Here is a 20,761-nt window from a genome sequence, read left to right on the forward strand (position 1 = left end):
TCACGGCTACACAAATGTACACGTGTTAAAATTGCAAAGAACTATAAAAATATGCACACAAATGAGTATATGTCAAACTACTGAAAGCTGAATAAGTTTTGTGGGTGGACGTTTGTACCAATGTCAATTTCCTGGTTTTGATATTATACTCTAGCTATGCAAGATGTTACTGTTCGGGGAAAATAGGTCTTCCCTGTATATATACATTTTTTCTTTTCTTGTAACTTTCTATGAGTCTCTAGTGATTTCCAAAAAAAAAAAGTTTCTAAAAAAAGGTAAATTGTCTGGAATTCCCTGGTGGCGCAGTGGTTAAGAATCCACCTGCCAATGCAGGGGACACGGTTTCGAGCCCTGGTCCAGGAAGATCCCACGTGCCGTGGAGCAACTAAGCCCATGCACCACAACTACTGAGCCTACGCTCTAGAGCCCGAGTGCCACAACTACTGAGCCCATGTGCCACAACTACTGAGCCTGTGCTCTAGAGCCCGTGCTCCACAACAAGAGAAGCTACCGTAATGAGAAGCCCGCCCACCGCAACGGAGAGTAGCCCCTGTTCACCACAACTAGAGAAAGCCCACGTGCAGCAACGAAGACCCAAGGCAGCCAAAAATAAATAAATAAATAAAATGTTAAGCATTATTTTCCTAAAGATGATTTCCTTTCTAATCACAGTAAAGACAGTTTCAAAGATAATTCCATTTGGATTTGTTTATTATTTTCAAATTATAATTTGGATTCAGTTACAGAACTTCCTTCCCTAGAAATTAATCTTATTCTTTCTCTGTCTTGGAGCATCCTGGTCTCTTGGAGTAAATTATATGGAAAAGGGTCCTGTAAACAGGAGGTAAGCATTATTATTATTATCAGTTGCTTCTATATGCGGTGTCTGAAGGATGAGCAGCTTCATCCTGGAACAAAACAGAGCCCTGTAAGAAAGATTCTCTGTGCTGAGTCACAGAGAAGAAAACTAGAGTTAATATAAACGTAAATTCTGCTTTTTTTCCCAAAGAAGAAATAAGTGCTTCTCCCCATTATGACAGGCCCAGCATCAGAATAGAAGCAAGAATGTTGTATACAAGGGGCTATTAAGATGAGGCTAGCCTGTGAAGAGTTTATCTTCACAGGTCCAAACCCCAGCCCTACCATGTTCCAGCTCTGTGATAGTGGCCATGTGACTTTACATCTCTGTGCCTCTGTCTCATCCTCTTTGAAACAGGAATAAAAATACCCCCTACCCCATATGTTTGTCCTGAGAATTGATGACATACCCTTACAAAGACATAGCCAGGGCTTGGCACATAATACACGCTCTGTAAATGCTGGGACCTGAGCCTCCTACAGCAGAAAAACTAAACATGTTAAGTTGAAGAAGTTGACCACACCCAACTATGAATTCCCTCTTTCTGTGGACCCTGCCCAAATCTCCCACTGTGACCTCCCTGGACCCCAAGAGTCACCATATTCCAGACCTTTCCCTCCCTTTCCCTTTTCAAAAACTTACTCTTCATAGGACCCGATTCCTCCTGATGTAAATGGATGGAGAAGCAGAGCGTTGAGCAGGTGTGGGCAGTACCCTGTGATGTAGGCCCAGAAGCACAAAAAGGGCAACAGAAAAGACAAGACAGTTTCTGTTCAGGCTCTTCCTGGCGCAGCCACGGGACCCAGGGCAGGTCCCTCTACCTCCCAGGCTAGTGTCCTCACGGGATATGAGAAATGAGAGGGCAGACCAGCTCAGAGGTCTACAAGCTTTTTCTGTAATGGGCCAAAAGGCAAACACTTTAGGCTTTGGGGGCCTATGTGGTCTCTGTTGTAACTTCTCATCTCTGCTGCTATTAGGAGAGCAGCCACAGACAGTACGATGAGTGCGTCTGGGTTCTAATAAATTTTTACTTGCAAAAACAAGTTTGGCCTGCCAGCTATAGTTTGTTGACCCTGATCTAGATCAGTGGTCCCAAATTATTTCCCTACTGGGAAACCCTTTTATTAGCCATCACCTAATAGATGCCATACTTAGAAATATTGTATCTATCAAATCCACTGCATTTTCTGCATAGAATTAGTTCTCCAACTGAATTATAATATACTATATGATATCTATTATATATTTGCACAGTAATAAGCTCTGATTTATATGTATATATATAAACATATATATAATGCCAACCAGAGCTTTCTAGTTGCAGGCCAGAACCAGTGTTAACACACTAGGTTAATATATTTCTAACCAAAATAGTAAAACCTGACATTCAAGTTAACCTATTTGACCTAAACATGTATAAATATAGGTACAGAAAACCACTCACAAATCTCCTAATAAAAACGCCTAGAGGTCTGGGGGTCCCACTGAGTCAGACCTTTCATGTCACCTTCTTTAATGACAGAGCGTTGGTTTGTGATTGACAGTATGGCTTTGGATTGGTCTCATCTCATTTCTGGGTCTCTTTTTCTGCCTCCTGAAGAGGGTGCAGTTAGATGGTCTCTAGGGCCTTGCTGTCCCTGTCATTTTGTGATTCTAAGACCCTAATCCTTCAAAGGCGTTTGTTAGTTTGGGAGTCAGCTCCCCCAGGTAACAACGTATTATAAATACCATCAAAACCCAGATCTCCTTCCTAAGGACACTTCAGGATGATTCCTGAAGCCTATTAGGTATCAACCCTCAGGCTTCAGCCCCTGAGAGGGAACAGGAATGTTTCAGTTAAAGCTGGTTTATATGAATTCTTCCAGTGATACCACAAAGCCCGGTCCTGCCCCATCAGGCTTCAAATTCAAAGCATTTTCTGAGCATTCCCCTGAGTGAGCCCAAATCTCTGATCACTAGGAAAGTACACTGACTTTTTTTTTTTTTTATGAGGCTGCAGACTCCCTTCTGCCTGAAGGGAGTCCATGGAAACAAGTTAACTCAAACACAGTAAACAAAAATGCAGTCCTGTGTCTCCCGCTCTGGCATCTCATTCCTACCATCCTGAGATCCCAACATACAACTGTGTTCCATGATCAGAGAAGGATGGGTAGAAAGCCCAAAGGTCAAAAGAGAGGCCAAGTAGGAACAGCCGACACACTTCCCTGGCAGGGGATAAAGCCTGGTGTGCTGGCAGTCAGGAAGCATAACTCTATGCATGGGACGCAGTGGAAAATACCACGGGGCTGCATTCTAAATATGACTCACACGCACACATTTTGGAAAAATTAACGTTGTAAGTCAAACCCCACCTCCCCACATGTACCCCACCCCTAGTCTTCTTATCTACCAACGCTAAGACACTTTGCAAATTCTCTTTCATAGTTGTTCCTCCTAATTTTTATGCTTCTAACCGAGGTCAGGAAACTTCTTCTGTAAGCGCCAGAGAATAAATATGTTAGGCTTTGTGGGATGTATGGCATCTGTCACAACTACTCAGCTCTGCCGTTGTGGCCTGAAAGCAGCCACAGACAACAGGAAACAAACGGGTGTGGCGGAAGTCCAATCAAGCTTTATTTACAAAAACAGGTGGCTTGCTGGGTTTAGCCCACCGGCTATAGTTTGTGGACACCTGCTCTATAATAATACTTAGTGGGTTTTTTCCCCAGCAAAAGCCTATGCAGGAGGTACCTTTATTATCCCCACTTGACAGGCAAGGAATCCAAGGCACCAAAACGGGAAATACTTGCCGGGTCCCACAGGTAGTGAGTGCCTGTGCTGGGCGCACACTGAGGAATCTACCAGCTAGACCCATAACTACAGTCTCAGGACCGTCTCCTTGGGCGACACCTTGCAGCTGCCTGTTCGTCCACCCTGAGCGCTCCCGACCTCTTTGAGGGAGCTGCAGCCACAGCGTGGTATGGCCATTCTTCTGCCTCTGTGCAGAACTGTCCCTAACCTCCCCGCTGCCAGACAAGAAAGAGCTATATATATACATGCCCTCTAGGTCATCTCTACAGGTGGTCCATTGGCAGGAAGAATAAATTGATGGGTTTTACCTCTGCAGTAGGAACTTCGTGGCTAACACCCTCCCCTTCAGTGACCCAGGTTAGAAAATAACCCAGAAACCAAGAAATCATCACCTGGCCTGACTTGTGGGCATGGTACCTGTTCATCCCAAAGTCCTCTCTCTTCCATCTCCAGAATCTATTTAGTTCATTTGACCGTAATCATTTTTCCCCATCATTGACATGACCACTTATGTAAAAATCTTTTATACTGATTTATCTTGAGAGGATCAGTAACTTGTCCATTCTTACAGGTACCATTCTGTATAATACTCTTCTCTGTGGCCAGTTATACCTAGTGCCATGGCTTCCTCTGGAAATCAGTAACTGTCAGCCGTCAATGGACGGCTGTTGGAAATTTTCCCTCCCAAGCTATCATTTGAAGATGGCTGGCTCGGGGCTGGCTCACAGGGGTTCCTTTTAACTGCTGGGGCCAGCTTTGTGAATCTTTTAAAGGCACTGACTATTTCCCGGCCTCACTCTGATGCATTTCCCCAAGGCCTCAGGTTTCTCTTCTCCGGGCTCCATACATACATCCATCAATACTAGGATTTTTTAATTAGCTCTGTGAAACATAGACTTAAAATCAAACCCCCCAAAAGAAGCCAGGGCTCATGGAGTAAAGTAACTTGGATGTCTACCTGGATGTATGGACTGAATCCTGATTTCTAGCATGACCACAGTCCGGCAGCCAAGAAGACCATTTGCCACCAGTACCTGCCTAGGTTTCACAGGTCCTACCAAGCTGCGGTTTGGAAGTTGGCCTTCCCATTCCCAGTTTGCTGATGTCCTCTTGAGTTCAGGGGAACGAGAAGGGGGCTGCCTGACCAAGCTCTGACTGAGTCTAGAGAATCAGACCTTTGGGGATGAATGTGCCAGTGATGGCAGCTCCAGCAATCCCATTAGGGATTTCCAAGGCCCCCTCGAGATTCAGAACCAACATCTCCCGGGGTTCTGAGTGCCTACGCCAGAGCTAAACATATCTGTACAGCTCAAGTTCAGCCCAAGACCACAGAGAGCCTTTGCAGCTACCTGCTCTTCAAGGAAGAATCGCTTTAAGCTCTGACTCTGCTCACCACCTCAAACAGAGTCCTCCTCTTAGGAAAACACAGAAGTCATCGTTGAAAAAGACTCAGGGAATCGCTCCTGCCCACACTCCGGAAGCTGCAAAATAATGCAAAAATGTCAAAAAGACATCAATAGAGGTCTTTCAAGGGCAATCTTCATACCACAGATATCACCCAGTTTCTGAACAGCTATCTAATGTGAGAGAGACGGCTGTATTGTTAGACTCAGATAGATATAGATAGATAGATAGATGATAGATAATAGACAAATACATACTACATACATACATACATAGATGATAGATACATACATACATATATAGATGATCAATATGTACATACATACATTAGAGATAGATAGATAGATATAGATAGACAGATAGAAAATGGACAGATACATATATACATATATACTTACATACATAGATGATAGATAGACCCATACAACAGGTATACACAATTTTTGTGAATTATCTGAAGGCAATGTACAAATGTTTTCAGCTCTAACAAAGATGAAAAAACATGACATGAACTCCTAGTTTCTGTGGGGACTGAGAAAAAGCTAACAGTCCCTTCTCTGGTTCTTTTTTTTTTTTTTTTTTTTTTTTTTTTATAGCCACAAGGGAAGCCCCCTTCTCTGGCTCTTAATGAACAATTTTAATAAATTCAATATAACCTGCATCAATTAAGCCCCTTCCATGTACGTGGCTCCATGCTAAGAAATGAATGAGCATAGTGCCTGCCTTAAAAATCTAGCAGAGGGCTTCCCTGGTGACACAGTGGTTAAGAACCCACCTGCCAATGCAGGGGACACCGATTCGAGCCCTGGTCTGGGATAATTCCACATGCCGCAGAGCAACTAAGCCCGTGCACCACAACTACTGAGCCTGTGCTCTAGATCCCAGAAGCCACAACTACTGAGTCTGTGTGCCACAGCTACTGAAGCCCGCACACCTAGAGCCTGTGCTCCACAACAAGAGAAGCCACCACAACAAGAAGCCTGCACACCTCAACGAAGAATAACCCTGGCTCGCTGCAACTAGAGAAAGCCCAAACACAGCAACAAAGACCCAATGCAACCAAAAACAAATAATAAATTAATTTTTAAAAAAAACCTAGCAGAGAAGACTCACCCCATCTAGCAGAGAAGACTCACCAAAGAATAACCATAATATAAAGCAGGCTATAGGGACTTACCTGGCGGTCCAATTGTTAAGACTCTGTGCTCCCACTGCAGGGGACCCGGGTTTGATCCCTGGTCAGGGAACTAAGATCCCACATGCCGCATGGTGTGGCCTGAAAAAAAAAGCAAGCTATAATGAGTGCTATAATAAAGACACAAAAGTGCAGAAAAAAATAATAGGGGTGTTTGCTTTGTTTTTTCAAGGACCATGAATTTTAAAAATTTACCAAGGCATCCAGTGAGGGCAAGGGCTAATTGACAATCTTCAGAGCTTAGAAACAACAAATGAAATGAAAACAGGATTTCTCGTTCCCGAAATAAAACATACTGAATTATGACCAGACACCTTCTCAGCACTACTAGAAATGATCTAAACATCTCTTCTTCATTTATGACCTGAAAAACTCTGTAATAGGTCAAAGTCTAGAGAAGAGACTAAAATAAAATCTCATCATCTTTTCACTCATCATTCTTTTATCTCCGTACCTCAGCCTCCCAAGTCGTTAAAGCCTTCATTTCTAGATTTCTGCAACAAGAAAGGCTTTTGCCTATTGACCAACCTGAAATGAGTCAGGATAATAGCGTTCCACAGACACTTGAAGGTGTTTACTTTTCACATCTCTTCACTCCACAAACATGTATTAAGCACTTGCCATGTGCCTTCTATTGCGTCAGACTCTGAGAGCAAGAGAAAAACAAGACATGGTCCACAGCCTCGATGAGGCCGGAGCCTAGTGGTGGGAGGAAAGGAGGAGGAAACAAATGAGTACAAAGAAGGACATCTGAAAGTGATAGATGCTGTAGTGGTTTATGCCCAGGGGATTATATGAGCATCCAAATACTACTTCTTGTGTACAAGGCTAAAGAAAGAAGACAGAAAATCAACAAATAGTTTAGAAAAAGTCAAGTAGTCTAGTACTTGAGGTTTGGTTTCTTAAGTAACCTCTTACTTCTAGTCTCCTTCCTAATTCATCTTTCATCCTGCCACTAGCTAATACTCCTAAAGTTTAATTCTAATTGTGTTAATCCCCTGCTCAAAGACTCACAGTGCTTCTCCTCTTTTTTTTTTTTTTTTTTTTTTTTTTCTGGTACGTGGGCCTCTCACTGCTGTGGCCTCTCCCATTGTGGAGCACAGGCTCTGGACGCGCAGGCTTAGCGGCCATGGCCTCTCCCATGGCCCAGCCGCTCCGCGGCATGTGGGATCTTCCCAGACCGGGACACGAATCTGTGTCCCCTGCATCGGCAGGCGGACTCTCAACCACTGCGCCACCAGGGAAGCCCTCCTCTTGATTATTAAGTGGAGTCCAGACTCCTTAGCATGGCACCAAGCACTCCAAAACCCAGCCTCCACCTCTGTTCCAGCCTTGCTTATTTATTCAACACATATCTAGTAAGTGTCAGGCACTGTTCCGGACACGAGAGATACTAGGGAAATAAGACCGTCAAGATTTCTAGTTTCATGAAGTGTAAGATAAGCTACGAGAGTATGTCAGGAATTCCCTGGCCGTCCAGTGGTTAGGACTCCGTGGAGCTTCCACTACAGGGGGCACAGGTTCAATCCCTGGTCGGGGAACTAAGATCCCACAAGCCGCATGGCGTGGCCAAAAAACAGACAAATAAAAAAATAAATAAGCTACGAGGATATGTTGTACAACACGAGGGATATAGCAAATGTTTTAAAATAACTATATATGAAGAATAACCTTTAAAATTTGTGAGTCACTATATTGTACATCTATAACTTATATATCAACTATATTTCAATCTTTTTAATGTCAGAGAAATTTTTAAAAAAGGTTCCTAGTTTCATAATACAATAGTAGAAGGGAGATCAATTAAGCAAGCAAGCAAAAATTTCAAATGGTGATAAATGCTGTGAAGAAAAAGGAAGCTGAGTGACAGACGACGCAGGGGAGTTTTGCTAGAGCATCAGAGCAACTGACATTTAAGCTGAGATGTGAATAACAAAGCGCAAGCCATGTGACCCTCTAGGGGGTAAGGGTGTCACATAGAGGACCCAGCCAAGACAAAGACCTGGCGTAACCATGAAGCAGACCACAGAGGGCAGGTTATCTGATACATGGGGAAGAGCAGTGTAAGAAGAGGATGGGGAGGGGACATGCATGGACCACTGAGGCCTTGCAGGCAAGGGGAGAAATCTGGTTTTTCACTCCATGTCTGATGAGAAGCCTTTAGTAGATTTTAAGCAAGGAAGCAAACTAATGTGATATTCAATTTAAGTGGGTCAGTTACAAGGGATGGCAGTGGGGCAAGGGATGAAGCTGAGAGCCCAGTTGGAAGCTGAGGTCAAGTTCAAGTGAGAGATGATTGTGGCTTGGACCAGGGTGGAAGCAAGAGAGACAGAGACAGATGAACTGAGTCTTGGTATGTCGGGGATGTAGATCACCAAAATGTACTCTGGGATCACACGTGAGGGAGGCAGAGGAAAAAGAAGAGTGAAAGACGTCAGAGGTGACTTCGAAGTGCTTAGCTTGAGTAAGCAGGCTGACAGTGGGGCCATTTACAGAGTTGCTGTCGTGTCCTCTTACGTGTCCCTCAAGCCCCCAAACACTAGAGTCAAACTAGATCACATGTCACCTCTTGAGCACACCCTACTCTTTTCTAGTATGTTTCATTGTCCATTTCCTTCATTTCTGCACTTTCAAACCCTAGACATAGTTCAAGATTCAAAGCCAATGTTCTATTTCCTGCCTTTGTCTGCTGAAATTCTCTCTTCTATTCACAATGCTTTTTGTATTTCAGTTACTGCATGTATCCCATTGCACCTTGCATTTGTATTATTAATATTAGTGTATTAATAGTACATAGTATATTAATATTATTGCGTCCAGATATGCCACCTCAACCCATAAACCATAAGCCCCATCTGCGACCAGCTTTTCTTCATCTTTCTGTCTTCCATGAATCTTTGCATATCCACATTTGTTGAAGGTAGAGACTGTACAGGTAATATTGTCTTCTAATCTTTGTTTACTTCTTCAGTCCCAGACTGCCTTATGATAATTCTTAAGGAGATTTGGGGGATTATTCTATTGCCCGGAGGAGAAAGTCAAGTTTGAATAACTTGCCTAGGTGACACCAACGTACCAGAATTAGAATTCATATCCTCGGAGTCTTACAATATTATAGGGAGCCACGTGGATTACATCTATTTCCTCTTCAGATCCCTATGAGACTACACAGTACCTTATTTCATCAAGCCTAAAATGCCAATTCTAAGAGCCAATATTATTTTATGGAACACTAAAAAAGAAAAAATGAGGTCAGTTAAACTTTGACACCTGCCCAAACACCATCTGTTACAAGGGCATCCTGATTTCAGAGATGGTAACGTGTGAGAAAAAAAAAAAAGTGCATCTTAGAACTCTCCATTTTATAAGTGAGGAAACCAAAGCTTAGAGACAGTAAGTACCAGCCCAACATCAGACACCAGGCAGGTGGCAGAGTTAGGAAGCAAACTCGGGTCTCTTGGCTCCAAGGAATGTAGTCTTTACATGTTAGCGGTGCACCCTCGTCTGTGTCTCTTGGGCTTTTCTAAGGAGGCACAACCACAACAGGTGAATATAAAGAAATAAAGATCCAACGCAGAGCCCAGGCTGAATCTGTGTTCTACGCAGCACAAAGCCCACAATTTCCTGGCCTTTACTGAAATTAGGAAGGGAAATGTCTGGCTGAGCGCCTTCTTGTTTTTTTTTTTTGCGGTACGCGGGCCTCTCACTGCTGTGGCCCCTCCCGCTGCGGAGCACAGGCTCCGGACGCGCAGGCTCAGCGGCCATGGCCCACGGGGCCAGCCGTCCCACGGCATGCGGGATCCTTCCGGACCGGGGCACGAACCCGCGTCTCCTGCATCGGCAGGCGGACTCGCAACCACTGCGCCACCAGGGAAGCCCACCTTTGCCCTCTTTTGCATAGTACAATAAAGTGTTATAGAAAATGCAGCACGGGGTTTTAATTTTCTCCTTGTCACTGGGTGCTGTAATCACATAATTAACCAAATGCTAGAGATAGTCATTTATAGCAAATGGGCCAAACAACCGGAGAGGTGAGCTACCCAGGGACCCAAAAGGTTACGATCGGCCTCTCAAAAAGCCACGTGTGGACAGAGCTGCACCATTCCTGGGCTGTTTGGAATCTGACACCCAAAGAAGGCAGCATTAGAGTAAAGCAAGGGCATGGAGTTTGTCCTTCAGGACAAATGAATTGCTATCATCTCAGTGGTTTGGAAAGCCCTGAGGTGATGGGCAGGGTACAGGAACCCGGGGCCAGAGGCCACAGCTCTATCCGTGCTCCTGCACTGCCCTCCATCACTTCACCCAGGATGCGAGCTGTCTGGATAAGCGCCTTTGCTCAGGCCCCTCCTTCTGCCCGAGGTGCCCTTCCTGCCAACTGCATTCCTCTTCCTTCAAGCACTGCCAACCACCTCACCTGTGCCCCGGGGCCCTTCACTGCTACCACTAGTGTAGCATTTGCCACAGCCTATCTTGGAAACAAGTAACAACAGCAACAAGTAACATCTACAGTGTTATTATATACAGTACAATTCAATATATATACACATATATAGAGCTAGTATATATACATATATAAATATGTATTTTTATATATTTTATATATTTATATAGAGCTATTACATATATAAATATGTATCTATTTTATATATTTAATATATTTATATATAGCTATTATATATATATTTTATATATTTATATAAAACTATTATATATACATATATAAATATGTATATATTTTTATATATTTTATATATTTATGTATAGCTATTATATATACATATATATGTAATATATATAATTTTACCATCTACAGAGTTATCATATATAGTACTACTTTATATATATAATATATATAACTACTATATATAGCTATTATATGTACATATATAAATATGTATCTATTTATATATGTTTATTTTTATATAGCTATTATATATACATATATGTAATATATATAATTTTACCATCTAGAGTTATCATATATAGTACTACTTTATATATATAAATATATATAGCTATTATATATACATATATATCTATTTTTCTATAAAGCTATTTTATATGTATATATAATTTTACACACACACACACACACGCACCACCAGCATCACCACCAGATTGTGGGCAGAAACTAACAGAACCCTGTTAAGGCCCAGAAAGGGTCTTGCTTACCCGCTTGCTCTCATAGAGAAGCCTCTCCCACAGCGAGCATGGCAATTGCAAAGGTGGTACAAATACCCACTTTCTAAGATCCAGGGATGAGAACCAGACAGGTGATTTGCAGGGGGGTTTTGACCGACACCAGAAAATCTCCGATCCACCCTCACCCCAAATGAGTTTTGCCTTGGAAGACTGAAATTCTAGCTTGGGTATTAAGCTTCACCTTCTCCACAGAAGGCTCCCTTTTAAAAGGCAATTCCCATGGCAAAGGCAGCATCTGATGTAGATTGACACAGTTTATGTCTTTCTGCCCTGCACTGTGAAGCCCAGACAAAAGCAAACACTTCTCACCTGAGCAGGAGAGGGTGGGGCAATGGAGAAGGAGGCACTAAATTTACCACCATCATGATCAGCATTATTTCCATTTCACGGATGACAAAGAAAGCTTAAGTATTTGGCCCAAAGTCTAAGTGGAGTTGCTAGAATTCAACCTTGGGTCTGTCTGAAGCCAAACCCATGCCTTTCCCTACAATCAAGGATGCAAAATACCTGATTGTTTCCCTTTTCACCCTGCCCCACCCATCTCACTCCAGGGCTTCAACTGGTCCTTATGCTTTTACCTTTTCATCTCTTTACAAAGCATGTCAGATACTGGGAAGAGACGGAAGGTTTAACTTCCCACGTGTGCCTGCAGCCCGTTGAGGAAGGGTGGAAGGGGCAGGGGGCAGAGGGACGTAGACGTCTTCCAGGGTACCTGACACGCCCCCTGCCTCAGTGGCCAATCTAGATGACAAAGACGATTTGGATCCTCAGAATCAGAGATAAAAAAGTGTCTAAGATGGGCTTCCCTGGTGGCGCAGTGGTTGAGAGTCCGCCTGCCGATGCAGGGGACACGGGTTCGTGCCCCGGTCCGGGAAGACCCCACATGCCGCAGAGCGGCTGGCCCCGTGAGCCATGGCCGCTGAGCCTGCGCGTCCGGAGCCTGTGCTCCGCAACGGGAGAGGCCGCAACAGTGAGAGGCCCGCGTACAGCAAAAAAAAGTGTCTAAGAGGCATCCGGTAATCTTTCTGAAGTTTCTTAACCCCGTGTACGGGAGAAAAAATATCTTTTTCCTCCACCCTTCTAAATTCTCACCTGAGACCCCTAAAACCAAAGACAGATTAGCACCAGAAAAGCATACAACACAAGCTTTATGTGATACAGGAGCCTTCATAGGAAATAAAGACCCCAGAAACGGCCTTCTGCACCAGGTTTGAGGAGAAGAGGAGGGTCATGGAAAAGCGTGACAGGACGAAGAGCTAAGACTAGTAAACTGGAAGAAACTGAGCAAGGGCTGTTGGCTCACATGCTGTCAGCATCCCTCCATCTTCAGAGACAAGCGGTTCCTCCTCCGGGTAGAGGGAGGACATCTCTTATGTGAGGGTCTTATGATTTGCTTCAGGGGAGGGTCAGAAAATCCTTCCTGCTCCTACTGTTTCTCAAATTCCTTCAGCTTGAAATATTCAATAAGCCAAGGGGCTGCATTTTGGGGGTACGTTTATTAAACCCGGTCACCGGCAACCCCTTCTGATAAACATACACCCTCACAGCCCCCCTGGAGAGGAAACACAGGGCCGCCCTGCTGAGTATCCCCACCAGCCAAGAAGTTTTAGTGGAACCAGAAAAACAGGTATAGATTCTGTCTTCCAAACAGAAATTATAATCCAATATTAAAGCCTCCCCATTCCCTGCCCCACGGCCTTAGCAATACAAATGCCCTGAGCTGAAGGCATTACCTCTCATGATGGCACAATCCAGCTCCATGTATTGTGGGGATAATACAAATCAGGAAAATTCAAGAATGCATGACTTTGCGCTGGTCAGAATGGCCATCACTAAAAAGTCTACAAATAACAAATGCTGGAGAGGGTGTAGGGGAAAGGGAACCCTCCTACACTGTTAGCTGGGAATGTAAGTTGATGCATCCACTGTGGAAAACGGTATGGAGGTTCCTCAGAAAACTAAAAATAGAATTACTGTATGATCCAGCAATCCCTCTCCTGGGCATATATCCAGACAAAACTATAATTCAAATAGATACATGCACCCTTATGTTCATAGCAGCACTATTCACAATAGCCAAGACGTGGAAACAACCTGTATGTCCAGTGACAGATGAATGGATAAAGAAGATGTGGTATATATGTACAATGGAATATTAGCCATAAGAAAGAACAAAATAATGCCATTTGCAGCAACATGGATGCAACTAGAGATTATCATCCTAAGTGAAGTAAGTCAGAAAAAGACAAATACTATATATCACCTATATGTGGAATCCAACATATGACACAAATGAACTTATCTATGAAACAGAAATAGAATCAGGGACATAGAGAACAGACTCGTGGTTGCCAAGGGGGAGGGAGATAGGAGAGGGTTGGATTGGGAGTTTGGGATTAGCAGATGCCAACTGGTATATATGGAACGGATAAACAACAAGGTCCTACTGTATAGCACAGGGAACTATGTTCAATTTGTGATAAACCATAATGGAAAAGAATATGGAAAAGAATTTATATATATGTATAACTGAGTAAATTTTCTATAATTAACACAACATTGTAATTCAACTATACTTCAATGAAAATAAATTTTAAAAAATAAAGTTTATCATTCTTAAAATAAAATAAAATAAAATTTGGAAGAATATAAAAAAGAATGTGTGACTTTGAAGGTCTATACATGAGAAAGTCTGGGAAGAGCTGATTGAGGCAGTGGTTCTCGAAGTGTGGTCCCCAGACCAGCAGTATCAGCATCACCTGGGAACTTGTTAGAAACTCATATTCTTGGATCCCACCCAGTTCTACTGAATCAGAAACTCAGGGATGGGGCCCAGCTGTCTGTATTTTAAAAAGCCCTCTGGGTCATTTTGATGTCCACCACAATTTGAGGACCACTTGTGTTGTAGACTGAAGAAAGGAGAGGGGTGGCACACGCAGTCATTTCTGAATAGCTATTTCCTCCAGCTGAGACTCCAGCAATAATCCAGGCAAGGAGAGAGAGAGTCATGCAGCTTGGGAGCATTGGCCTGACAAAGGCTAACTTGCCCTCATTCATAGTTCCCCTTCTTACGGCAGGCTGAGCCCTAGTCCAGAGTCCCGGGTGACGCGTTGTATTTTCTTTTCTTTTTTTTCTTTTTTTGGCATCCCCGTTATGGCATGCGGGATCTTAGTTCCCTGACCAGGGATCGAACCCGTGCCCCCTGCATTGGGAGCAGGGAGTCTTAACCACTGGACCGCTAGGGAAGTTCCAGAGGCCCGGGTGAAATAGAACACAGTAAATTCAAAGGTTGCCTTTGACTACCTTGGATTTTAATTTCCCAGGCATGTCCTTCAGGCCAGCTTCACCTAGAACAAACTCAGAGTCTCCCTAAAAAGAGAGGGAGACTCTGAGTTTTGCTGGCTCCCTCCCCCACCCCCTTGCCTTGAAATTGTTTTCTTCCATCCTAGCCTGCTGGCTTTAATTAGGAGGAGTGAAGGCAGCATGCAGACTGGAGACAGCAGGCAGTCTTAGCACAGAAATGTGTTCAATAAACAGGTTTGGATAATCAGAGGTCACCACATCTCTGTGTCTGCGTCCTTGTCGTCTCCCCCGTCCCCCCACCTTCCTTCCTGGCTTCTCCCTCCCCATCTTGTTTGTCTTACCATTTACACCTCATTAGTTATAAGGAAGCCACCAGCTCAGAGTCCTGTTGCTATGGGCATGGGAGACGGTCTGTCTTCAAGAGAGGCTGAGGGCCAGGAGGCGGGAAGTCAGGATAAATGAAATCATACTGCATGTTCACAATCGGCTATAATTAAGGCATCTTAAAAATACATATTATACAAATGCATTACAATGACAAAATCAGCCACATTTGAGTGCCTTTATACTCTGGACAATAGAGGGTACTTTTCTGGACCCAAGAGGTATCTGCTATATTGAAAAGAGCATTAAGTGCATATTACTAAGTGAAAGAAGCCACCTGAAAAGGCTACATGCCTTACGATTCCAACTCTATGACATTCCGGGAAAGGTAAAACTAAGGAGACAGTAACAAGACCTGCGGTTTTTAGAGGCAGGAGAGAAAGAGAGATAAACAGATAGAGCACAGAGGATTTTTAGGGCAGTGAAACTATTTGGTATGATTTTATGATGGATATATGTCATTCATACATTCGTCCAAACCCATGAAACGTACAACACCAAGAGTAAACCCTAGTGTCTGTCAACTAAGACTTTGAGTGATGGTGAAGTATCAGTGTCAGTTCATTGATTGTAACAAATGTACCGCTGTGGTCGGGGGCTATTGTACATGTGTGGGAACAGGGAATGTATGGGAACTTTCTGTATTTTCTGCTCAATTTTGCTATGAACCTAAAACTGCTCATAAAAAATAAAGTTTAGGGACTTCCCTGGCAGTCCAGTGGTTAAGACTACACGCTTCCACTGCAGCGGCACGGGTTTGATCCCTGGTTGGGGAACTAAGATCCCACATGCTGCACGGCATGGCCTAAAAAATAAAAAAAAAATTTAAATAAATAAAATTTATTCATAAAACAAAAAAGTATTAAACTTGGACTCAAAATATATGGAGTCTAATTCTATCATGGTCTTGGTCGCAGTCTGGCTGTGCCAACTTGGACAAGTTACTCGGCTTCTCTGGGCCTCAGTGGCATCATCTACAAAAATGAGAATGATAATATCTTCCAGACAGAAATGTTGCAAAGGTTACAATGAAGTAATAAGTGTAGACATACAGTCAATATTTGTCTAGCTAAGAATAATAGGAGAGTTATATGAGGAATTTGGGGCAGAGTCTGGGACTAGAATTCCAGACTGCCGTACTGAAAGAGGCAGGGCCAGCCTAGACGGCACCACCTATATCTGAGATATAAGTTTTTTTCTCCACCATTGAAAGCTATCTGCCCCACTGCCCTGCTAGAAACTTGAAAAGCAAACAGTAGCTACTCCTGGGAGTAGCATATTTGGTTTTTAGGACAAAAATACAGTAAGTCCCCTACATACGAATGAGTTTCATTCCGAGAATGCATTTGTAAGTCCAGTTTCTTCATTAAGTCCAGCCAAGTTAGCCTAGATACCCAACTAACACAATCGGCTATATAGTACTGCACTGTGATAGGTTTATAATAATTTTCACATAAATAACACATAAAAAACAAACACAAAAAATAAAGAAAACATTTTTAATCTTCCAGTACAGTACCTTGAAAAGTACAGTAGTCCAGTACAACAGCCGGCACACGGGGGCTGGCATCGAGTGAACAGGCAAGAAGAGTTCCTGATGGGAGGAGGGAGAGGAGGTGGGAGAAGGTAGAGCTGAAGGATCGTCAGCAACAGGAGATGGAGGGCAAGCTGCCATTTCCCTCACGCCTGACGCTGATGGAGCGCATGTTCACATCTTTGAAAGTTCAAAACTTGAAGGATTGTATGTAGGGGACTTAACTATATATTATACTGTAAACACCTCAAAGGGCAAAAAAATGAATGATAGCATCGCAGCAGGGATGATTAACATTATCTACCTAAAAGCAAAGTCCCCAAAGAACAGAACACAGAATGTATAAGTCTTTATAAAGGGGGTGGACAGAAAATCTAAAAATATCTAGAAGCTCAAGGCATTGCCTGGGAAGGTAGATAAGTTTACAAGGTCAGAATGAGTAGTCAGAGGAGAATTTTTAAGGCGAGGGCACAAAACTCAGAGAGGAAATCAATCAAAAAGCAAGCAACCCATATCCTGAGCACCTATACTGTGCAAGCCTTTGTTCTACGTATTGGGAATACATCACTGATGGACACAGCAACTCATGGAACTTACATTCTGGTGAATGTAAGGAACAGACCAAAAAACAGGTAAATAAGTAAACATAATTAAGTTGATATAGTATTTTAAAAGGTAATATATTCTATAGAAAAAAAGTAAAGGTAAAGAATGATTGGAGGAATAAAGTGTGGGAGATTCCATTTTAAATAGGATGATCAAGGAAATGATAATTGAAAAGATGAGTAAAGCGTTGAAGGAGGTGAGGGAGTTAGCCACACTGATCTCAATGGAGAAGAGCTTTCCAGGCAAAGGGGACATCTAGAGCAAAAGCCCAGGCAGGAGATTTCTGGGCTGTTCCAGGAATAATGAAACCTGTACATTTGGAGCTGGGTCAATAAGGAACAGACTAGAGGACAAGAGGTGAAACAGCTGAAGGGGCTGAATCATGCAGGGCCTTGCAGGCCACTGTAAGGAATTTGGTTTCACTCTGTGGTAGGGAGCTATGACCAGGTTGTGATCTGGATTATGATCAGATGGACCACATTGACTATTGTGCTAAGAACAGACTGAGGCCTATAGAGACAAAGGTAGAAGCAGGTGAGCTTCTGGGAGACCCTTAGATTGAACTTCACAGGCAAGCACTGACAGTGGTTGAGCCAGGATGACAGCAGTGGAGGCGTGAAGAGGTTTAGCTCCTGTCTAGATGCTGAAGGTGAGACCACCAGGCTCACCAGAAGGCGTGATGTACAAGGTCTTGGACCTGAGCTACTGGAAGGATGAAGTGGCTGTCAACTTGTCAACCGAGACAGGGAAGACTGCCACTGAGCAGGTGTGGGTGGAAAATCAGGAGTTTGGGACGAAGTGGCAAGAGGAGGTGTGGGCTTAGAGGGCATGCAGCAAGCAAGACCTCACACCTCCCACACCTCTCTGTAGCTTGGCCTGGATGTAAGATGCAGCATATGATTTATCGATGCCATTGGCCTTCAGCAGGAATCGTCCTGAAGTGTATTTTAAGCCCTCAGTTTCCCCCATGCAATAGAACAAACAAATCTAAAGAAACAAAGATCGAAAGAAGCACGGGTGTATTTGGTTCCCCCTATATGAATGTCTCCCCCTGCTCACACCCACTGCCTCTGCCACCTCTCCAAGAGTGTTGTCGAACCCAAGTTCATGTGCCTGACACACAGTGAGGCCAAACAAGCTGAAACATCAGAGTCTGGAGGTGAGAAATGTTTACTGCAGGGCCAAGCAAGGAGAATGGACAGCTTGTGCTCAAAAAGCCCAAACTCCCAGATGGTTTTGGGGGAAGAGTTTTTAATCGGCAAAATTTGAGGGGAGGTATGCAAGGTATGTGACCATCCTCTGATTGGCTGGTGGTGAGGTGAGAGGGTGGCGTTCCAGGCATCAGCCTCCCGATTCCAACCAGTCTGGGTTCACGTGCTTGTGCTCAGCCTGAGGTGACCACCCTCTACCTGGGTGGGGGTCTTCGTTCCTGTAGAAGAACTCAGAGGTGTGTATGAGATCGTCATGTACATCACCCAAGGAGGGACCAGGACCCTAGCCCATCACTGCACTATTGTTACTTTCTGCATCCCCTCACTTCCCTAATTAGGATCTGTTTGAATCTGCCCCTTGGAAGTCAGGGAAAGTCTAGGAGGCTGAAAGTCTTTTTCCTACAAACAAGAAATGGGGGGCATGGAAAGCCTTTTATACCTGGCAAGGCCCACAAGGTCCCGCTCGATTTCAAGAGGAGAGCCAAGCGTCCCCGGAGTCACATTCAATTAGATTGCGAGTCATCACATCCATCCCCCTAGACAGCAGGGCTAGCTATCTCCTAAGGAATCCTCTGGTGCCCACCATGCCCACTCACTCACCCCCTCAAAACATGTTCACGGAAGGGGATCTAATATATCAACTCACAGTAGGGGGTAAAGGAGTAAAAGAAGAAACAAGTGAAAACACTCCTCCCCTAGGGATACTGGAGCTTTAAAGTAGCCAACACCCTAAACCAAGGGACAAAGTAATGAAATATCTGGCCACAGACTAAGGGAATGTAAGGGTCAGTGACCTTGAACTCACATTCCTCTGTGGCCGCCTCCTGAGAAAATAGTAGGGCTGCCCATACAACTCAAGGTGGTTTCCTTGACTGTTCCAGAAGGAGGATGTGGAGTCCCCTGGGGGTAAACACAGTTCCTGCTTGCCTGCACTGTGTTCTTTTCTGCAGAGCACCTGTCCCACACACACGCAGCCGGAATGCTAGGCCTGCACGCAGGGACTCTTCCGTGACTCTGCTCCAATAAATACCTGGCTCACGGTGGTCTCGTTCCTTTTGCCCCTTGGCTGTGAGAGCCCAGAAGATACCACGTGTGTACACGTGCATGCATGCATGTGTGTGTTGTCTGCACAATGACCTTCGGAGTTCTTCAACTGTCTGGAAACCCCAGGGTCAGCTAAGCAACAGCAAGGCTGGTGAAACAAGAAGGGAGCCCTCGGGACTTCCCTGAAAGTCCAGTGGTTAAGACTCCATGCTTCCACTGCAGTGGGCGCAGGTCCCTGGTTGGGGAACCAAGATCCGCATGCTGTGTGGTGTGGTCATAAAATAAAATTAGAAGAAAGAAGGGAGCCCTCTGGCTCTGAGCTAGCAGGAGCTTCCCCCCACACCCTGGGGGTCTCTCAGGTACCAGTCACTCGCTCAGCAGGAGGCTCACAGCCACCACCAGCAACAATCACAGCTCCTCCATGTTTTTCCAGGCTGTAATGTCCAATCAATCCATCAGGTGCGTGCCACCCACAGAAACTGGGCCTGCCAACTCACTTAAGGGGTTTGAGGGAAGCAACCCCCATGTCAGCTCCTTCTCTGGGCAGTTTTATTTGAGTCCAGTCCACTTTGTGAAGCCATTACACATCAACCCTTCAGGGGTCTTTCCTCCCTCGATGGCTTTGGGCTGCGCTTGGCTAATTAGTAACTCCCAGGCAAGCCACATATATTCTGAAATGCACCCACACAGAAGTAGGCTTCCCCGGGGAGCAGGGAGCATCCTCCCCCAGATACTTGGAAAGATGCATATCCCCTGGGGCACAGGACCACTGGCAGTACCGCAGCCTCGCTGACCAGGTCACGTGGTGCAGACCCCTCCCTGAAGAAATGACATGTCAGAGGAAAAGAGAAGATCCATCAACAATGTCCCCTCTTGACCTAATCAAACTTACAAGCTTTTGTACAGCAAAGGAAACCATAAACAAAATGAAAAGACAACCTAGAGAATGAGAGAAGATATTTGCAAACGATGCGGCAGACGAGGGCTTCATCTCCAAAATATACAAACAGCTCATACAACAACAAAAAAACAAACACCCCAATCGAAAAATGGGCAGAAGACCTTAATAGACATTTCTCCAAAGAAGACATACAGATGGCCAGTAGGCACATGAAAAATGCTCAACATCACTAATTATTAGAGAAATGCAAATCAAAGCTACAATGAGGTTATCACCTCACACCAGTCAGAACGGCCATCATCAAAAAGTCTACAAATAAATGCTACAG

The 20,761-nt window shown here is 44.2% G+C and overlaps 2 long non-coding RNA genes across 3 annotated transcripts; both read right to left on the reverse strand.

Moving 5' to 3' along the window:
• Positions 1 to 693: 693 nt before the first annotated feature.
• On the reverse strand, positions 694 to 6,282 carry LOC112413106 (uncharacterized). Of its 2 annotated transcripts, none has more exons than XR_003005902.1 (4): positions 6,231 to 6,282; positions 4,999 to 5,130; positions 1,502 to 1,574; positions 694 to 908 (listed from the first exon to the last, which is right to left on the reverse strand). It is a non-coding gene; the product is annotated as an uncharacterized LOC112413106 (long non-coding RNA). The 2 variants fall into 2 exon arrangements; XR_003005903.1 differs by having other exon boundaries at positions 694 to 947.
• Positions 6,283 to 6,304: 22 nt separating this feature from the next.
• Positions 6,305 to 15,765, reverse strand: LOC112413107 (uncharacterized). Its single transcript, XR_003005904.1, has 4 exons — positions 15,095 to 15,765; positions 14,754 to 14,819; positions 6,777 to 6,894; positions 6,305 to 6,329 (listed from the first exon to the last, which is right to left on the reverse strand). It is a non-coding gene; the product is annotated as an uncharacterized LOC112413107 (long non-coding RNA).
• Between the last annotated feature and the right edge of the window lie 4,996 nt (positions 15,766 to 20,761).

This window comes from Neophocaena asiaeorientalis, unplaced genomic scaffold (genome assembly GCF_003031525.2).
Source record: "Neophocaena asiaeorientalis asiaeorientalis breed wild unplaced genomic scaffold, Neophocaena_asiaeorientalis_V1.1 scaffold14, whole genome shotgun sequence".
NCBI lineage: Eukaryota > Metazoa > Chordata > Mammalia > Artiodactyla > Phocoenidae > Neophocaena > Neophocaena asiaeorientalis.